The following is a 19496-nucleotide window of genomic DNA, read 5'->3' on the forward strand; positions in this document are numbered from 1 at the left end:
TAGCTGATCAATCTTGTCCCTTTCCGCTCTCTATGGAAGCTATCTGTCAAGCCACTAACAGTGATGAGTACCTCCAAAAAGCACTGGAAGCCGTGAAAATCAACCGATGGCCTGCATTAAAAAAACATTGTGCCCAGCTTATCCCAGGTGCCAGACACATCATGGAAAGTCTCCATAATGGAGTTGGGTGCTGACCCAGATTGTTGCCTTCTGAGGGGGCGTAGCCTAGACATCCCCACCAGTCTCACTGATTGGATAGTACAGCTCACCCATGCCAGAAACAAGGGTATGGTCATGACCAAGAGCCGGTTATAAACAAAGGTGTGGTTTCTCTTGGTGGAGGACAAAGTCGAAGCACTAATAAGATCACACACCTGGTGTAAGCGTTTGGCAAGCCAATCTCCCGACTCCAGTGAATACCGAAGCAGGACCCCAGCAGCCTTCGGTGTGCGTTAGTCTTGATTTTGGGAGCATCCAAGATGGAAAACATGCCATGGTCATGATCGATGACAATTCAAAATATCCAGAGGTGTAGATACTCTCCTCTCTGAGTGCAGGTCAAGTATTACTTAAAGATCCATAAGATCATGGTGACACATTGCTTGATAAAAGACTTAAAGACTGACAACGGTTCAACATTCCAAGGCCAAGAAGTGTCTGCCTATCTAAAATCACTGGGCATATTTCACAAACAAATTCCCCCGATTGGCCTTAAGCCAACGGCGAGGTTGCGAGATTCATGAGGACACTATACAAGGTCATCCGGATTGCATCTACCAGCTAACAAGCTCTAGAAAAGGACATCTACTTATTCCTTATCCCCAGACTCTTCATTCCACTACAGTGTAGAGTAGTATCACGGGTAGGGTAATCGTCGATATCATCCCTCATCACCATCAGTGGGATCCTGCTCCTATCAATGACTAATGAGTGCAGGAGAAGGAAAGAGAACCAATGATAGAGGCAGCCAATGCCAGCTTGTGAGAGTATCTGGTGTTAAGACTGGAAACTTAGTACTCATCAAGGATTGATTTTCTGGACGCATGTTCAGACTACTTTTCGAGCATTTACCTTGGAACATTATCCATGTGCATGGCACCAAAAATACTGCTCATTGGGGGACATAAGAAATCACTAGGAATGTATCAGCATTCATGAGGTTTTACCCCACTGCTATGTCTTCCAGGGACGTACCTGACAGTAATCCTTCACTTGATGAGCATGACACCATGTCAGCGTCAGGAAGCCTGGTTCCCAATTTCACTGGCATCAGCTGATGGTGCTTCTGACCTGTCGTCCCCTTTAAGAGGCAGTGAGCTGAGTGGCGAAGCTAGCTCACCCAAACAGCACAGCAGCCGCACTACATGCACCACATATGAAGTCAGAGGAAACCCAGCACTTTCCATGAAGCTGAAGGATCACCTGATGCAATAGATATGTGTCATCCCCAGGTATCAAAAACTCTGGTAAATAAAAGTAATCACCGAGGTGCAATTGATTACCCATTTCATTTGGTCCGCTGAGCTCCTGTGTAGGGCTGCAGTAAAATCTGTAGGTCACCCTAGGTTTTTCATAACATTTATATTTGCTGATATTATTTGCAGTTGTTTTTCAACTTGTTCATTTTGGGGATGAATGTAGTGTCGCTCCAGTGATGCAACTGAGCACAAGACTTGTACATGAGTCAGTCAGTGTACGACCACCATTTCTGATTGTGCCTATGTGGTATTACCCCATGACTATGTGGGTCAAGGTAATAAATGAAGGAAGCGGCTGGGCATGGTCAAGGATTGCAGTCGGAGCTGTATTCCGCATCACACGAATAAAGTATCAGTGTCATCATTCTTACGCTTCAGCACTAGTTGTTCCTCCATACTGCTGCATACCCCATCATCATTCTTCCAGGAACAACATATTCAACTATTGCACTGATCTGACTTTCAACTGATGAATCTTAAAATAATCTTTTGCAGTAGATTAGCAAGGGAGGGCGGGGATTGACCAAGGGAGGCACACATTTTAGGGGCGGTGGCCTGTCCACCCCCCCACTCTTACCTGTGGCCATGCGGGGCGGCCGTCACGGTACTCACCAGCACCCCCCCATCTTGCTCTTCATGCGGCTGCCGGGCAGCAAACCCAGTGACCGCAATGGGTAGCACAACAAGTAGCTATGCCGCTGATCCTTTGCTAATAGCAGCCCCGGCATTTGGAACTGATGTCTTTTCCCCGACCTCCATCATTTTCAGAGAGAGAATGCCAAACATCACTTTTCCACTTCCACTTTCAAATGGGTTTATAAACCAGTCATTTAGATTGGAATTTGAGTCTTCAGAACATGACTAATCCATTAAGAGTCGACACATTTTCAATGTCATTTTGATGCTAATCGTATGGACTTCATCTGTGTTGATTTTTTCTACCTTGTCTTTTTTTAATATATTACAATAACAGTGTCTTTCCTTATGGATGAAACAAGGACACGTCTTGTTAAGATATATCACTGTTGAACTATTGCCATTTCTTAAGTATCGAATTTATAGCAATCTGTAAATTGCTCTTTAACCCAGGTGTGTCTGGCATGTGCTAAATAACACCCCACAAAAATAAACAGAGAGACAAATACATAATACATACATAGATAAATACATACATACACAAATAAATATATTTAGCTATGCTTAACCTAATTCTAACATTCTAACTACAGATATGACCCTTAACCTTAATGGAAATATCTGAAATCAAATGTGATTTTAAACTTTATAGTTACACTTATGAGACGTTTTTAATGTTTTCATGTTAAGTTGAACTGAATTAAATAAATTAAATAATTATCCTTAAGCAACTGCACTACTAACCCTTACTTTTTTCTCTTAATCCCTTAAATTAAAAACGTGTAGTTAACCTAAATAAGTACGGGATAAATGTTTTTTTATTTTAAAAAATAAATATTATATTAACTTCTCAAAAAATAATAGTACCTCGAACTGATATTGCTATTGCACCTATGTAAATCAATGCATTGGCGTTAATTATTTCGGAAATTTTTGTAGTGGCTCCATTGATATTGTTTCTCGAATATAGCAGAGGTGCATCCAAGCCGTTGATATAGCAAAGCTTGCTTTTTTGTAAATTAAGGACAACTCATTTCATATTACCTGTAAAGAAGGCAAATGAATACATCCTGACATGTGCTGCTGCTCAAATCGTCCTGTGTTGTTCCATTACGTTTCCACTCTTGTGTTGCAAAATACGCATTTTATCGTAAATACTGTATACATCTATCCTGTTAAATTTCAGCAGGTTTGACCTGCCCAAATTTAACGAAGCTTTTTGATGCATTCGATAATAAGATCTTTCAACTCGTAGTTCCAAACCCATGCGTAAACAGTGGTTTACACACACAGGTCAGAAAACCTGATCCACTCCTAATCGGGCCTTTAGTATCTCAAGATCTTTCCACAGACTTCTAAACTCTTAACCTGGCCTGGCCAACAATTGTTCATCTATTCATGACATCTACTTTTCAGCTCCGAATTTCTCCAATGTCTGTCTACAACAAAACATATTCTCTCATTTATCAAATAAATCATGCTAGTCCTGGTGGACAAAATGTGCATACTATTCACAGAAAAGCAGATCTGCTTTCATTGAAGTGTCCAGCAATTAGCACGTGGAATAGGGCTCTGCACTTTTTACTTCGAAACTACAGTTCGAAATTTGCTCAGGTAGATCTCATTGCAATGACACTGCAAACTGAAGGTTTATTTTCGGACCTCTGTGAAATGATTGGTGATATATGCCTTGCTTGCTGTTGTCTCCTTCAATTGAACTTGTCACTAATTATAATGAAAATAATTTAACTTAATGTGATTAATTAATTGCTTAGCTAACATTACATTAATTAATTACATTAAATAACATTAAAATTGTTACTAATTAACAACATCCACAACATTCTCGTTATCATCTGTTGTGTGGGCAGCATGCACTTTCATTAACCACTTTGTTATTTCACCAAAACGATGTAGAACAATTTTTTTTAAAATGATCTCAATTGGTTACGCAGTCTCATTCAGCCATCCAGAAGTGGTTCAGCAGATGGCTAGTAATTGGAATACCGCCATCATTCAGTTACCTCAGACTCCCTCACTGCATACTGACTGAAACGAGCCAGCAAACCACTCAACACTAATTCCTTTTCAGTATTGCGTCAGCAATCAGACACAGACTCCATAATCTATCTTTATTTGTTGATTGCACCACTAGCATTGGAAGAAGGTGTCTCTGCCTCCGACGACTAATCCTTTGGTGCAGATTTACGTTGCGTCAAGAAAGGTGATGCAAGGTAACTGAAGCCTTTAACTAGGATTTACTAAGCCAAACAAAGCTACCTTGCATGGTCTGCGTCTTTTAATACGTCCAAAGTAACGTAATGCAGCACGTTTCTTTGCCCTGAGTTGCCTTGTATCAGAGGTGGAGTGCGAATGTTGCCAATGCATCCACCCAAGGTTTTTGACACATTTCCAGATTTAAAAAGGTCTGTAACCCTGGGATTGGGCCAAAATGGTGTGACTCCCTGATCTCCGTGCAACAGGAAGAAACATCTTTATTTCTCCTTGTAACCTTCTACTATATGCGTGCTGCATTCTACAGCACAAATAAAGATGAAAATGCCTTTCAGGATTGTTTTTGTGCAGGAAGATAGGCAGCCATAAGTGCACCGGCGCTAGGAGACAGAAGAAATACACTGTCTTAGCAGATATGGCACATGTCTCCCCTTTCACCCGATGCCAGCGCAGAGCGCAGCAAGTTGTCTTGCTGCATTGCATTGTATGAAATATTGATAAATCTGCCCTTTTGTATATATCATAGTACAGTTTTATTTTCAGTTAGGCCAATAACATATAAAAGGTGCCAAAACCTGGAGTGCTTTGTTTCTTTGACTGTACTAACAGCCTTAATTACTTCTCTGCACTTTACTCATCAGGTGGTTGCCTCATAGATTTGAGCATTAAAAATACATAATTAGTTGGCAATTTCAATAAAAATATGCTTTCACCTTGAGCACATACTATGTACATCATAAGAATGTTTAAAGTCCATTTAACGACAAGCTAGTGCAAATAATGTGCTTATTCAGAGAGGGAGGTAACTCTCTGAGCACAACACAGGACGATATCTTGTTCCTGTACCCGTAGAGGACGTGAATAAAGGAGCTGATGTGGGTCACAAAATACCACTAAGCACAGCTTCCCTACAGGGCCAACAAACGGACCTCACATGGACATGTACATCAGTTAAACAATAGGGGCACAATCAAGAAGACAGTAAACAATAGTGATGTCCCTCCCCTTTTATATACCCGAGGGTTTAAGTAAAACATGGAAACAGCCCCTTAGGGCCTTTTGTGACACACATCAAAAGGAGCGATTCTGACTCTTAATTCTGTTTTGGTGCACCAGGTATTAATCCTTTAAGTGCGCCCATCGGCCAACGGCCGTCGCAAGCACTACCTCGGTAGTGCTGCGCACGTCCGTTGGCCGACGCGGCCCCGCCCACTGAATAGAACGCCTGCACTGCAGCCGCACGGGTTAAACCCATCTACCATTGACAGACAACAATAATGGGGAATCCAGAGGTAGTAGTTGCTACGAAATGCATGCCTTTTTGTACTGCTTGTACCAAGGGGTATGAAGACAGGAACAGAACAAAAATAGGTCTCTCAGATCCCTGTTTACTTCATGTTGTTTCCATTCTTTGGCCTTAACCTAGGCCATCAGCAGCAAAGAATAATCTGCTGAGGGTCTTCCGCAGTGGTAGCTGCCAGCTATGCGGACTGGAAGGATGGGCAAACCGCCGCTGCCAGTGTAATGGTGTCTGAGTGGAGAAGGGGAGGAATGGAAGTAAAGGGCAGGAGGAAATGAAAAAGAAATCCCTGAACATGGCTTGCACGTCCTTGCTCCTTCTGATCTTCTCCATTTCAGTATGGGCCCAGAAGACTCCCATAGCCAATCCTGGCACTGTTCTCATGCTCTGAGAGCAGCGCCAGGATGGGTTGGAGGAGGCTGGTTGAATGCTCCATCAGACACTGTAGGCCTGTGGTTGGTCTGCACTCAGCTATCCAAGACAGCTAGGTGAAGAGCTTCTAAGTGTGCATGTCACTTTGGCCGCTGCAAGACAGCTGGCCAAAGTGACATGTCATTTTTGAGCATCCAGCCAGCCACTGCTCCTGTCCTGTGCTGGCAATCAGCATCAGAGGACATGCCCTGCATTTCTCTGGCCTGGGTAAGACTGGCTGCTGCAGTGCGGTGAATGCACATGTTTGAAAAATTCATAATCAATGTAATCTTTTCATTGCCATTTTATTTTTTCTGTAAGGGTCGCAGCGGGCGGGGGGGTGAAACTCTCCCACCGAAGTAAAGAACCAGCTGCTGGTCTTAGGGCTGGAGAAAATATCAGGAGGAGTAGAGGAAGGGTTTGTGATATTCCTTACAGCATCATGGCATCTTGGTGAGTCAGTGTACATTCATGATCACTAAGCATGGCAGTGAAAACACATCTCTCTGGTAAATGCTAGAGGAATACATTTTATGAAATCAGATATTTTTAGAGGTTTACCACCCAAATGAGGTTGACACTGGGGAACTGGACACCCTTTTCAAAGTGAATAGTTGATAGGGTGTTGGTTATAGTTAGGCCTACATTAGGTAAAACTATGGGATTTGTTGGGTAAAGTGCATTATGTTGAATAGGTGCTCTAAATGTGGTACAGCAAACTGGTAGTTGCACATACACAGGTTTTGAAGAAAGGTTTGACAATAGATGCTATTGCACATGCCCTCAGACTGAGACCAGCATCCCTTCTCATTTTAATGGAGATTAGTAGAGAATGAACAAAATGGGGGCTGGACAAATTTGAGACAGGACAAGTGGAGAATTGGAATGGGGTGAAACATGAGTGTACATGCTAGGTGGGATGTCGATGAATATCACCACCATGACTCATAAGAACCCACCATTCTATTAAGCACACACACAGAGTCCAAAAGAACACCACCATTTGTAAATCTGTCAGTGCGACGCACATATCAAATGCAGACAAAATATGCATCCCTGGCATGACAAAACCAAAGGAATTATGAGGGCAGTGTGTACTTTTCATAGGTAGGGTCAAAAGGACATCTTATCATAAGAACAGGAAAAGGGCCTGGTCTAGAATAATCATGCCACTGCTGCCAGGAGTACCTTTGATATGGTAAAATGATCACTTGTCCTAGCTAAATCCTGAAATGCCACTAACATGAATTCAGTATTTTATTGACCTCTCCTATTAGAAGGAAGGGTGTGAAAAATTCCAGTGTATATGTTACTGATGGATTTGCATAAAAGCATATATATCTGAGCTGGGTTCTGACGACGCCTTAGATTTTTGAGGTATAACACAAACATGGTGATCTGATGAATACCCCATCACTGCAGAAGGGGGGAGGAGCAAGCTTACACTCTAGTGACCAGATGCTTGATGTTACTACCTGCTCCAAGCTTGAGGACCTGGGTATCTCAAAACACAGATAGTCTGCCCTTACAATTACATATCTGAACACTCGATCCTTGGCTAAACACCAACTAGAAATCTTTCAGCTCCTGGACTCTGATAAACCGGACATACTCTTTCTCACTGAAACTTGGCTTACAGCAGGCTCCACCCCAGACATTCTAGCAGCACTCCCTAGGAATTATTATATCCTCCAAGCTAATAGTCCTCCTGTGAAAATGGGGGTAGGGGTCGCAGCCATAATTCACCAGAAGGTACAGTTATATCTCTTGCAGCTATTGACATTCCCTCTGTTGACTGCCTTGTTTTAAAACCCGAGTCCCCACGTTCCCCCCCCATTTGTGCACTAATTTATCGACCCCCGACAATCACATGCCCCTATTTCCCCAATTACTGGGTGAAACAATCTCCCAACTAGCCATCAATTACGCCAAATCTCTAATTATTGGGGACTTTAATTATTGGGCGGCGACCCTATGGGTGGCATCAGCTCCGCTGAATTGACAGGTCTGCTTACCGGGCTGAACTGTACCCAGCATGTAACTGTCCCTACTCATGTTAAAGGTCACATTCTTAACCAAGTCTGGCCATCCAACCTGATGGTGTCCAACCTAATGATCTCTCCATGTACTTGGTTGGACCACTACTTTATAAAATTCTCCCTCACTAACATGTACTTAGCCAAACCTAACTTGAAGGTGAGCCGCATTTCAAGAACCTGGAGACCGTCCACCACTGGAGGCTCCTGCACTCTGGTGGCCAGTACAGTCCCATCTGAACAGCAGTTGGTTAACAAACATGAAGAAAGTATTAAATCTTGGCTGGAATCCGCTAGTGATAACTTTGCACCCATTAAGAAAGTTAATATAGACTGACCCCACGATGCCCAACGTTGGTTCTCCGATGACCTGAAACTCAAGAAACTTGCCCTTCGTCAAGCTGAGTGTAACTGAAGATGTAATTGCTCCCCAGACAAAAAAGATGTCGTTTTAAATCATCTTAAACAATATAAAAACGCCATCTTACAAAACAAGGCCACCTACTTTTCCAACAAATCCAAAGAAATCTTTGCCATTGTGGCTGAACTATCAAAGCCTGACAGATTTACACCAAAACCCGCCCCCACCCAAGCATTATGCAACTTCCTTAATACCTACTTTATCAAAATAATTGCATCAATAAAGTCCAGCATACCTGTTAACTCTCCCTCCACTGTTCAACTATCTATGTTTAGGAACCCCCACTTGCTGGATCAGATCCCCCATCACTGGGGTAGCCTTCTCTAGCCTTCTAAGGAAGGTGATATCCAGCTACCATACTGACTGTTGCCCTCCACACATATTAAGGGAAGCCTTCCTCACTAGTTCGGATCCTCATGTGGCGCTTCTGAATAACTCCCTTAAGCAGGGCATTGTCCCTAGTGTATTCAAAGAAGCAGAAATTGTCCTCATCTTAAAGAAAACTGGGTAGACCCTTTAGCTCTGACAAACTACCGTCCCATCTACTTCCTCCCCTTTTTAGCCAAAGTTCTGGAAACCCATGTAGCTAGCTGTCTCAGCACCTTTATTGAACACTCTCACTACCTTGACCCCCACCAGGCAGGTTTTCGTCCGGCCCATTCAACTGAGGCCATCATCCTCACGGTACTAGATGAACTTAGTAAGGGGGCCAACAAGGGCATGACTCAGGCCCTGGTACTCCTTGATCTATCTGCAGCATTCAACACGGTTGACCATGAGCTCCTGGATGACCATGTCAGTACCGCCGGAATTCAGGTCATGGCCCTTAAGTGGCTATCTTCCTTTCTGGATGACCACTCCCAAGCTGTACATCTTGCCCACCTTTCTTCCTCCAAGGTTTAGCTGACCTGTGGGGTGCCGCACAGCTCTTACCTCTCACCGCTTCTCTTCAATCTGTACATACAGCCCCTCATTCGCTTCCTTCAGAGAAAGGAATGTCTGCACCTTCAACTATGCTGACGATCTTCAATTGATAATTGATATCGATGAGTCAACCTCTTTTGTCCCCAATTTCCAGTCCACCTTGCGATTCGTAAGCGACTGGATGAACAGCACCCACATAAAATGGGACTGATTCTAATCGGCGGGCCATCTAACCCCTGGAAGTCTAACTTCTGGCCACCCAAACTGGGAAACCACCACCTTCCCTCGAGTTCAACGAAAAGTCTGGGCATCAATATTGACTGTCATCTTTCTATGAACGCCCAGATTGGGACAGTGGTCTCCTCATGCTTCTTTCAGCTTAGTAGGATTAGGAAGATCAGCAGATTCCTTACTACTGAAGCTCTGACCCAAGTGGTATGAGCCCTAGTTATCTCCCATATTAACAATGCCAACTCACTACATGGACATTCCGGCATATCAATGAAGCTGATTGCGACTAGTGCAAAATCAGGTGGCCAGACTAATCTACCACCAGCCCAAACGGCACCACATAACCCTGTTAATGAAAAAATTACACTGGCTACTGGTAGCCGAACGCAGCGCTTTTAGGCTGGGCTGCATAATATTTAAAACTCTTCTTGGCAACAGTCCAGAGTTTGTTTAATCTCAGGTGCAGCGTTACGTCCCCACCCAGGAGCTTAGATCCTCCCACCAAAACCTTCTTGTCATTCCTTCCTTTAATCGCAAGAAATTTGGGGGACTAAGTTTTTCGGTCCTGGCCTCCTGATCCTTGAATTCTCTCCATCTGAACATTAGATCACCCACCTCTTACGCCCAGTTCAGGAAACTCTTGAAGACCTGGCTGTTTCGTCAGGCATATGATTGAGCCACTCAAGCAGCAGTACCCTTCAGACCCCAGCACATGAAACCATTTGGTGTATGTGCAGTTTACAAGATCCTTCAACATAACAACAATAGCAGCTTTGATTTTAGGGAAATAACACCTTACTGGTGAAATTCCAGTGTGTTGAAAATGAAATTATGGCTTGGCAAAACAAAGGCCAAGGTTTTGCTCACAGAGGTACCAATAAGTGCATACCTGAATTCCTTCATCCGCAGACATACAAACAATTTAAACCAGAGCTAGCTCTCATTGATTGCTAACATATAAACTGGGGAAACGGACTAGCATCTCTATTTCTCCTCTCTCTGTTTGATTACAACATACCTGAATTATTTTACATTCACAATTAGCTTTCAGTATTAGTCCCAGATACCTAGCATCTCCTTACAAGTGCCTTCTTAAGTCAGTACAGTGACCAACCCGATTGGGATTATACTTTTTTTTTACCAATAGCTTGCAGCTGCTTAGTTTTGCTGAAAACCACTGGCTAAAAGTCTGAACCAAAATAAGGAATTACCAAAGAGATTGGATTTGGAATTACAGATTCTCCTGGTAATTCCTCATTTCTTCATCGGTTCTCAAAGTCTAACTTGTAATGAGCCCAGTTTTAACCACCCTCAAAGTGACTGTTGGTAATTCCAAGGATGGAGAAAAAAGTGCCATTTACCATGCTACTCGTAAAGAGGGCCTTAGGAAGTAATTTAAAGAGCATCTTTATGAGACTGAGACTGATTCAAGAATTCTTATGATTGCAATGACAATAAAGAAGAACCTGCAGTCTAATACATGCCTATAGCTGGATCTAGTATTTAGAACAGTATGCTACCTTGGTGAATACCATCCTTCTCATATGCAAATACTGCACCTCGTACTGCACAAATGTTTGCCTCGTTGTGTAACTTCGTTATGCTCTTTTTTGTATAATTTGTGCCGTGTAGACTGAATGTTGGGGACTCTCATGCTTGGCCTTTGCTACAAAAAATGCTAAATAAATAAAATACATAAAACTCACTCAACCATATATTATATATTACATTAGGTAGCCTAAGCTCTGTGAAGTGACTGGAAGGAAAGTGTTTTGTTATGTAAAAGGCACCGTAAATAGATAAGCAACAACGCATAAGTAAAGCGTAATCTTGCATCTTATTTTTGGGCTCAAAGCCTACCATCCCAACATGGTGCATTGCATCTTATTAAGAGGTGAATCCATTCACTGTATTAGAAATTTAGCTTCATTTGCATGGAACTAATTTTGACAATGTTTTCCTTCACAATTCTATCGAGCATCAATCTCTTTCCACGATGGAACTCTCTTTATGCCACACATGTTCTTTGTGTCTATAGCACTCGCTCTTTCCCAGCATACACTACGGCTACATAGAATTTACGAATTTGTCCAAGTCAATAAATGGCACCTAAATGTGTTCTACACACAAATGTCCACGGGTCTAAATCAATTACAAAATCTACCTCACTGATAAATCAAACCTAATCTAACTCTAAACATCACGGAGAACCTCATTAGAAGTGTGGATACAATTGGAAACTATATTGCAGTGCAAAACTAAATTACAAAAAGTGAATTAGAATTGGGCAAATGAGAGAAAAAATATCTTTATTAGTATTTCTCAGTGCCCAAGACTAAAAACATGGTACAACCATGTCACCTGGGATCCTCTCCCTGAGCTGCAGCCAGGTGAGGTGAGGTCCTATTCTCCTGATGAATAGTGGTTAATCGTACAATTCCACTCGCAGAGGATTTGTTGTACACCTAGGATCCCAGGTGACATGGTTGTACCATTTTTATTCACTTAAACATTATAATTATTATTTGTGCACATTGCAGTAGCAAATATATAGAGGTCCCGAGGAAGGCAGAGGATTATCTTTTCCTCATTTTTGAAGAAACATGTCAACCCATTAACAACGATGACAGTTATTTGTTGAAAGCTGTCTCTTTTTGCACTGTTTTTAGTCTTGGGCACTGAGCGATACTAATAAACATAATTTTTCTCTCATTTGCCCAATTCTAATTCACTTTTTGTAATTTAGTTTCACACTGCAATATAGTTTTTCCCATCACAAGTCATATTCATTTCACATCTGTAGGTCATTTAGTGACTCGTAAGTTGGTGTGGGACACTATCAATAGGTCCCAGGTTCAACTTCAATGTTTCACTATGGAGATGCCAAGCGGAGACCCAGATGATGATTAAGGGTGGCACTGATTGGTGACTGGTGGGTATCCACACTTCTAATGAGGTTCTCCATGATGTTTAGATTTAGATTAGGTTTGATTTATCAGTGAGGTAGATTTTGTAATTTATTTAGACCCGTGGACATTTGTGTGTGGTATATGTTGAATATGGGGTTTATGTCGGCGCCAGGTCTTTAAACATTCCCTAGGACCCTCTTCTAATTGTTTGTGTCAATTCAATTTATTTTTATTATGTTTTGGCTCTCATAAGAGGGCCACATAAAACGAAATACAACAAATACAAACACACATTTTTCTTAAATGAAATAACAACTACAACATTTTCCAATAACAAGAAAATAAATCTCACAAACCTCCATATTTCATCAATAAATAGCTAAAAAACCTTTAAAAAAGTTAAAAATATTGAAGCAAAACATTTCATTAGGAGGAGAATATAATGCCTGTAAAAAAGAATTCATATTAAGGATACCCAGTTGCAGACATATTGGATTTATCCACTTCAACCGAAGTGGACGCAATGCATGGCAAATAAACAATATATGGGAACGATCCTGAACTGATATGTTACAAAAGTTACATCTAGAAGAAGATCCATACCATTTAGCTAGAAGATTATTCAAGGGTAACAAGTCCTGCCTTAACAGGAACCAGAATCTCCGAATACCATGGGGTAAATTCCAGGCGACATAGGGTTGGGCAAGCTTCATAGAATAAGAGGTAACCAGGAGATCACCTCCCCTCTTTGCTTGCATAGACTTTTTATCCAACATAAAACATAAATCCCATGACGCCTGTTTCAAAAGGGATTTTAACTGGTAAGGAGAGATAGTAAAAAGAGTACTCTCTTCTAATTCGAGAAGAGTACTCTTTTAGATTACCCAGCAATTCCCCTTTAAGAAGGAATCTCAAAGTCCCCGTTTCACTTCTAGCGAGGCAAACAACCCATCGAACTAAAGCTGATAGGCCCTGCGCCCAGCTGCTACGGAGACCAAATTCCATTCTGCACGCAGCCACGGAACAGGCCGGGTTAAGAGATGTAATAGACCTTAATAATTTTCCTTCTAGCTTCTGCAGAAAGCCCCAATGCTTTATGTCAACCAGTTCCATTCCATATAGTAACGTTGGAGGAATTTTTGCCCTAAAAACCTCCAATAAACAAGCAAAATGTCTTCTCCCTGTGGCGGAGTAGAGGGCGCTCAGACTTTTGCCTTGGGACCAGGCTTTACGAGAATTATTGTCAATATGAGGCTTCTCACTCAAGTTAGCGGAAATTATATTTCCTAAAAAGGTATATGTCTTAACCACCTCCAGTTTCTGGCCACCTACTTCCCACCCAAAATTCTCAGATTTAGATTTTTTCTTTCCTGTAATGCACATGATTTTACTTTTTGAAGCATTTATCCTCATATAGTGGGACTCTGCAAACAGATGTAGAGCCTGCAGACGATTGGCCAATCCCTTAGGAGTTAAATCCAGGATAAGGATATCGTCTGCGTATAGTAAGCAGGCAATAGAAGATCCACCCACTACCGGGGCTATGCCAGCACAAGAGGAAAGGGTAGCAGGTAGATCAGCAATGTACAGGGAAAAGAGCAGAGGTGCAAGAAGGCAGCCTTGTTTTAATCCATTGATGGAGGGGATAACCCGTGATAGACCCCTTTCTCCACCTTGTAGCACTCGGCACCAGGTATCCGTATGGAGGGATCGCACCAGGTCTAGTAGGAGGGGAGGCATGCCCAAATCAAACAATTTTCTCCACAGCAAGGGACGGTCAACTTTGTCAAAGGCTGTGGAGAAATCAATAAAAGCCGCATACACTCCCCCCCCCCCCGAACTCTTATATATTTGTCCGTAATAACCTGAAGGGCTGTAAGATTATCTAAAGTACCATGCCCCTTGCGAAAGCCGGTTTGTTCAAGGGGTAGTATCTGATTCACCTCAACCCAATCCGTTATTAAAAAGAGGAGACATTTAGCAAAAACTTTGCCAATGGCATCCAGGAGAGCTATCTGGCGATAATTCATTGGGTTATCCCTATCACCCTTTTTGAATAGGGGGACCAATATACTCCCCTTCCAAGAAGAGGGTATAATTTTGCTAATGAAGCAAGATCTAAATAAAGGGAAAAGAATCTTACTCCATGAAATAGGATCCTGCTTCAACACTGAGATGGAAAGTTCATCAGGCCCCATTGCTCCGGAGGAGCGCATATCCCTAATGGCCAATTCAATGGTTTTTTCCGATGGATAATCAACAGGAAACACATCTTCTTTAGTAGACTCCTTACAATTTACCATTGCAATATTCCCAGCATACAGGTTGGAAATATGGGTGACCCATGATAATTCAGCAATGGGAATGGGGAGAGAGTTAACTCTTGCTCCACAGCCCTCGCCAATGAGAGACCAAAATTGTCTTATTTTGCCATAAACAGCGGCCTCCCGAAGTTTTATCCAAAGTGAGTCTTCTTTTTCTTTTCTAAATTTCTTCCTGATTCTGTTTCTCCTTCTTTTTAATAAACATATTTTCCTATTCGTTTCGATATATCTACACAAAAATTGTTCCCGCACCAATTTATTTATTTCTTTATTTAGAAGGAAAATTGGTCTGGGAACATAAATCCTTTTCCCAGAAACTCTCGGACCTTTGGCAACGGAAATGACCTCTTTCATAAAATTCTCAAAATTGAATATTTCGGAACCCTGCCAAACATTCAGTTCTGATAATACTTTACCAAGTATGCCCTCCAGGCCTTTCTTGGCTTTAAAATTCCAAAAACATCTACCAGAGTCCCTATGAAAGTTAACTAAGTCACTGCCAAAAGACCATGAATCGGAATCAGGAGGATGGAAAGACAGGCTTATAGTAATCAGGTTGTGGTCGCTAAATTGTGTCAACGAGACCACCATATCCTTCACCAAGGAGAAAGTACAATAATCAGTGATTACATAGTCCAGAATTGACTCACTTTGGGAAGATCTATGGGTATAACTGGCGGGGACATCGGAGGGAAGCCTACCATTCACTATTAATCCTTCCGCCGTTGAAAGTTCTTCTAACAGTAACTTCCCTCTCTTGTTAGTTTTAATTTTACTAGGGAAGAGGGATTGAGGAATAAAAAGGGCTTCTTCTTTAAATTTATTTCTATATAACTCTAGGCTTGAATTGGAAACTTTACAGTTAAAATCGCCCACTAGCAAAACATGTGGGGGAAATTCTACATCTTTAATCTGCTTAATATAAGAAAACATTTGCTTCAATAGGATATTAAAACATTCATCGGGGGGAATATAGGCATTTATTATTACCAAGGAGTTAGAGTTTCCCCTGCTATTCAAGCTACAGAGGGACACAGCTTGAAATAAATTACTGGGATCAACATAATGGGTGAAATTCCACTTCAATCTATTAGATAAAAGGCACGCAATTCCCCCTTTTGCACGCCCTTTCTTCGATGGAGCAGCCACCGCCTCTAAAACAAAATAATCTCTCCCTACACACAATCTACTAGCGCACCAGGTATCTTGGATGCAAATCACACTAGCGTTCAGAGAAAATAAGTACTGTAATTTCTCAGGGCTACTGTTTATCCCGGCGGCATTCCAAGAGATAACTTTCAAATTATTGCTAAAGATGTTGGAAAAGTTTAGGGTTATCTGTGGTTTTACTAGATAAGGCACCGGGCAGCCAATTCCACCGCTGATTATCTTCTATTGGGAGACTATTCTGAAAAGGGGGGGGCATTACATGTGTCACCAGACGAGTATTTTTTGATACCCATATTTTTAAATCGTCATAAGAGGCAGTATGCCCATCTTTGCCATTGCCCTGCTGGGGAGGTCTATTATAAGGGAAACTGTCTCTACGAGAAGAGAAAACAGGTAAAACATCAATTCCCCTACACTGAAAATTCTCAGCCTGTTGTAATATAAGATTTACTATGAATTTAGAATAGAACTTTACCCTGGCATAGGGCGAGGCAGCTGTTCCGGATAGAAAAACTAAGTCAATATCATTTGTTTGGATTAACTTTAGACTCTCTATGCTTTTGAAACATTTAAGTAGCCATGCTCTATTTAAAGGCTGATCCGAATCAAATAATGATAGAAAATCCAAAGTCAATGTATCAACAAAAGCTTCTGATACTTTTGTGGGCAAGTGGTGAGGCCATGTAACGTCAACACCTGTAGTATGAAAAACAGGTGCAAGTGGATTAAGAACCGCAGGTACAATGGGTCCTGACTCTATCCGCTCTACTGCGGGGGGAGGAATCGTCGAACCTGCTACTTTTAAGGAGATAACTCCCTCAGGAGGGATGGTACATTTAGGAGAATTTATAATATTTATTGCAGAGAAATTCAAATTATCAGAGGAAAGAATGGCAGCTTCCTGACTCAAGGACCCATGCACATGCTCCTGAGTACTAGGTTCGATTATATCAGGAACAACAGAGTCTTCAAACATTATTTGTCTCTGCTTTTTTTTCCTATATCTGCGGATAGGTTTTTTCTTTTTCACTTTATTTTTTCTGTGATTTCCAGATTTTACTTTTTCAACACCCCCTATGATCTTACTTTCGGGCACAAAAATTGGGAATAGCTCTTTTTCAAGTTCTGGAGCAGAAACAGACATATTTTCTTCTTCAATTACAAGAACAGAATTTCTTACACAGTTAAATGCAGAAGATGTGGGTGCTAGAGGGGGCTCATTTTTTAAAATAACCACATGATCATTTTGGACTGGATTAATATTTCCGGCTAAGTGGTCACTACTCGGCACAGACCCATGCAATCCCGCCTTAGGATCTAAAACACGATCCTTTTCCGGAAGCTTTAATAGTAAGACATTTAATATCTGAGTAACAGACTCCAAAATACAATCAGAGCTACCCACAAATTTGCCCAATAACAGTAAAATGGATGCCAACAAATGTTCCAATGCAATCATAGATTCAGAAATAGGTTTTTCCAATTTATCAGAGCCTGGAAGACCTAAAGGACCAATGCCAGAGATGTTGAGCAATGGGCTCTTCGATATATTATACTGTGAGGAAATATCTTGCGATTTTATGGAGGGGGTACTACTATAAAGCAAAAGTCCAGATGGGGTGACTCCAATAGGGGACTTGATCGTTTCTAATGGTTTCAGAGAAACATCAGCTAAGTATCGGCCGCATAACTCCAGGTCAATACTCGACAAATGAGAGTCCCCCCTCACTTCCCCCTTTGACGGTGAATCTCCACTTGGAACATTAGAATATAACACTTCAAGGGTTGAGGCTACCTTTTTCTTTTGTTGGCCGCTTTCCGAACTTGAAACAGGGGACTTGATAACACTAGTTATTGCGGCAGACACTGGGCAAGACTCCTCAAAAATCAAGGAGCCAGAACAATCTTCATTCAACGAAAGGGGAACCTTCTTAATCACCCCAGGGTTCATGCCAGATGGAGAATCTATATCAGAAGCCTTGTTCGCAGAGTTTAACAAAGCCTTTTCCTGGGATTTTTCCCAAAGATTCAACAGCTGACATTGACCCTTTAATAGCAGATTAGTGGCAGCCCTGTTTCTGAGGGGGTTAGATCGTGTCTTCATACAGGACCTTCCCCCCAATATTCTCCCTGAACGTAACTTTTTAGCAGTCATCCTTGTGCTTATAGTAGAAAGAGAAACGTAGTCGCGATGAATATAATTAATAACAAATTGCACTAAAAGTTTAAATAAATGGAGGTGAGTTTCGATACGTTCCTGTATAGAAGGAAAAGGACTAAGCTGAAAAATTATACCATGTAGTGCTAAATACAAGATAATTACATACAAAATAAAATAAAAATGTTAATAAGTGGGCCCAGCCCAGCCTACTTCGGCCACTGAGGGCCACAGAGGGCCCGCCCTTTGTCCGGGCTTAGTCCGGCGTGTCCCGCGCGCGTCCTCGCGGGACGAAGGCTCTGCCGCTATTAAATGCGCCTCCTGGCGCGCTGGCTAGTCACGTGCCCAATTTCCCCCGTGGAATCCTGGGGATAGCAGTCTCTGGCGTGCGACCGGCGGAGCCAAGCCCGGCCGGTCGTTTGCTGCGAGGGGGGGGCGGAGCCAAGCCCGGCCGCACCGCGGGAAACTGGAGGCACTGCAGCAAGACTGACTTATTTAGACTGATTTATTAAATCTTTTTTACCTAAATGTGTTCATCACAGCTGTTATATCATAGTTGTTGAGATGTATTAATTTGACAGAAAAAAAACAGGCACATTTTCCGCTGATAGTGGTAAGAACTGTTTTTTTTTTGTTTGGCTAGATTCAGGAACTGGGCTGCGTTATAAAGGCCAGCACAGAAGTAGGGGAAGACATCACAAATGATGTTCTTTCATCCATTTATTTGATTTATTTCGGATAAAAGAATATACATAAAATTATGCTAATTTTTACAAATTGAATTTATGGTCACTCACTGACATGTATAATTTCTTTTAACATTATACATTGTTATACCATCTACTAATATGAACACTTACATACTTCTCAACCTTTTAAGTCTCCAAGGAGGCTGTGACTAAGTGGCGTTAAACGTGACCTAGTGAAAGCAATTGAGGTGAATAAAGGTTGGAAGGTGTTTTAGAAACTGCAAAACTGCAAATATCAATCATCCATGGTTGTTGGTGGTATACTTTCTAATGGCATTTAAGCTGTTTATCATGATGCTACAAGTAAGTCCATTTTATCAGCCATTCATTTTTTTTTGTAGCATTCAACGCTCTGATCCAAGTAATTTTAGAACTCTATAGAGGCACTTTTGCATTGCTAACAAGTGACCAATAAATTCGAGAGGCGGGTGGTGGAAGTTACCGGGCTTAATGGAATTATACAGTTTGATGCGCTTCACTGGCTTAACACTAAGGCCAGCACCTGTTTTTATGT

The 19496-nt window shown here is 41.8% G+C and overlaps 1 protein-coding gene across 1 annotated transcript in view; it reads left to right on the plus strand.

The window, feature by feature from the left end:
• The window catches only part of TRDN (triadin), an 865465-nt gene that overhangs the window by 324137 nt on the left and 521832 nt on the right, over nucleotides 1-19496 (plus strand). The gene's annotated exons all lie outside the window — the stretch shown is intronic.

The sequence above is a fragment of the Lissotriton helveticus genome, chromosome 6 (genome assembly GCF_964261635.1).
Source record: "Lissotriton helveticus chromosome 6, aLisHel1.1, whole genome shotgun sequence".
Lineage (NCBI taxonomy): Eukaryota > Metazoa > Chordata > Amphibia > Caudata > Salamandridae > Lissotriton > Lissotriton helveticus.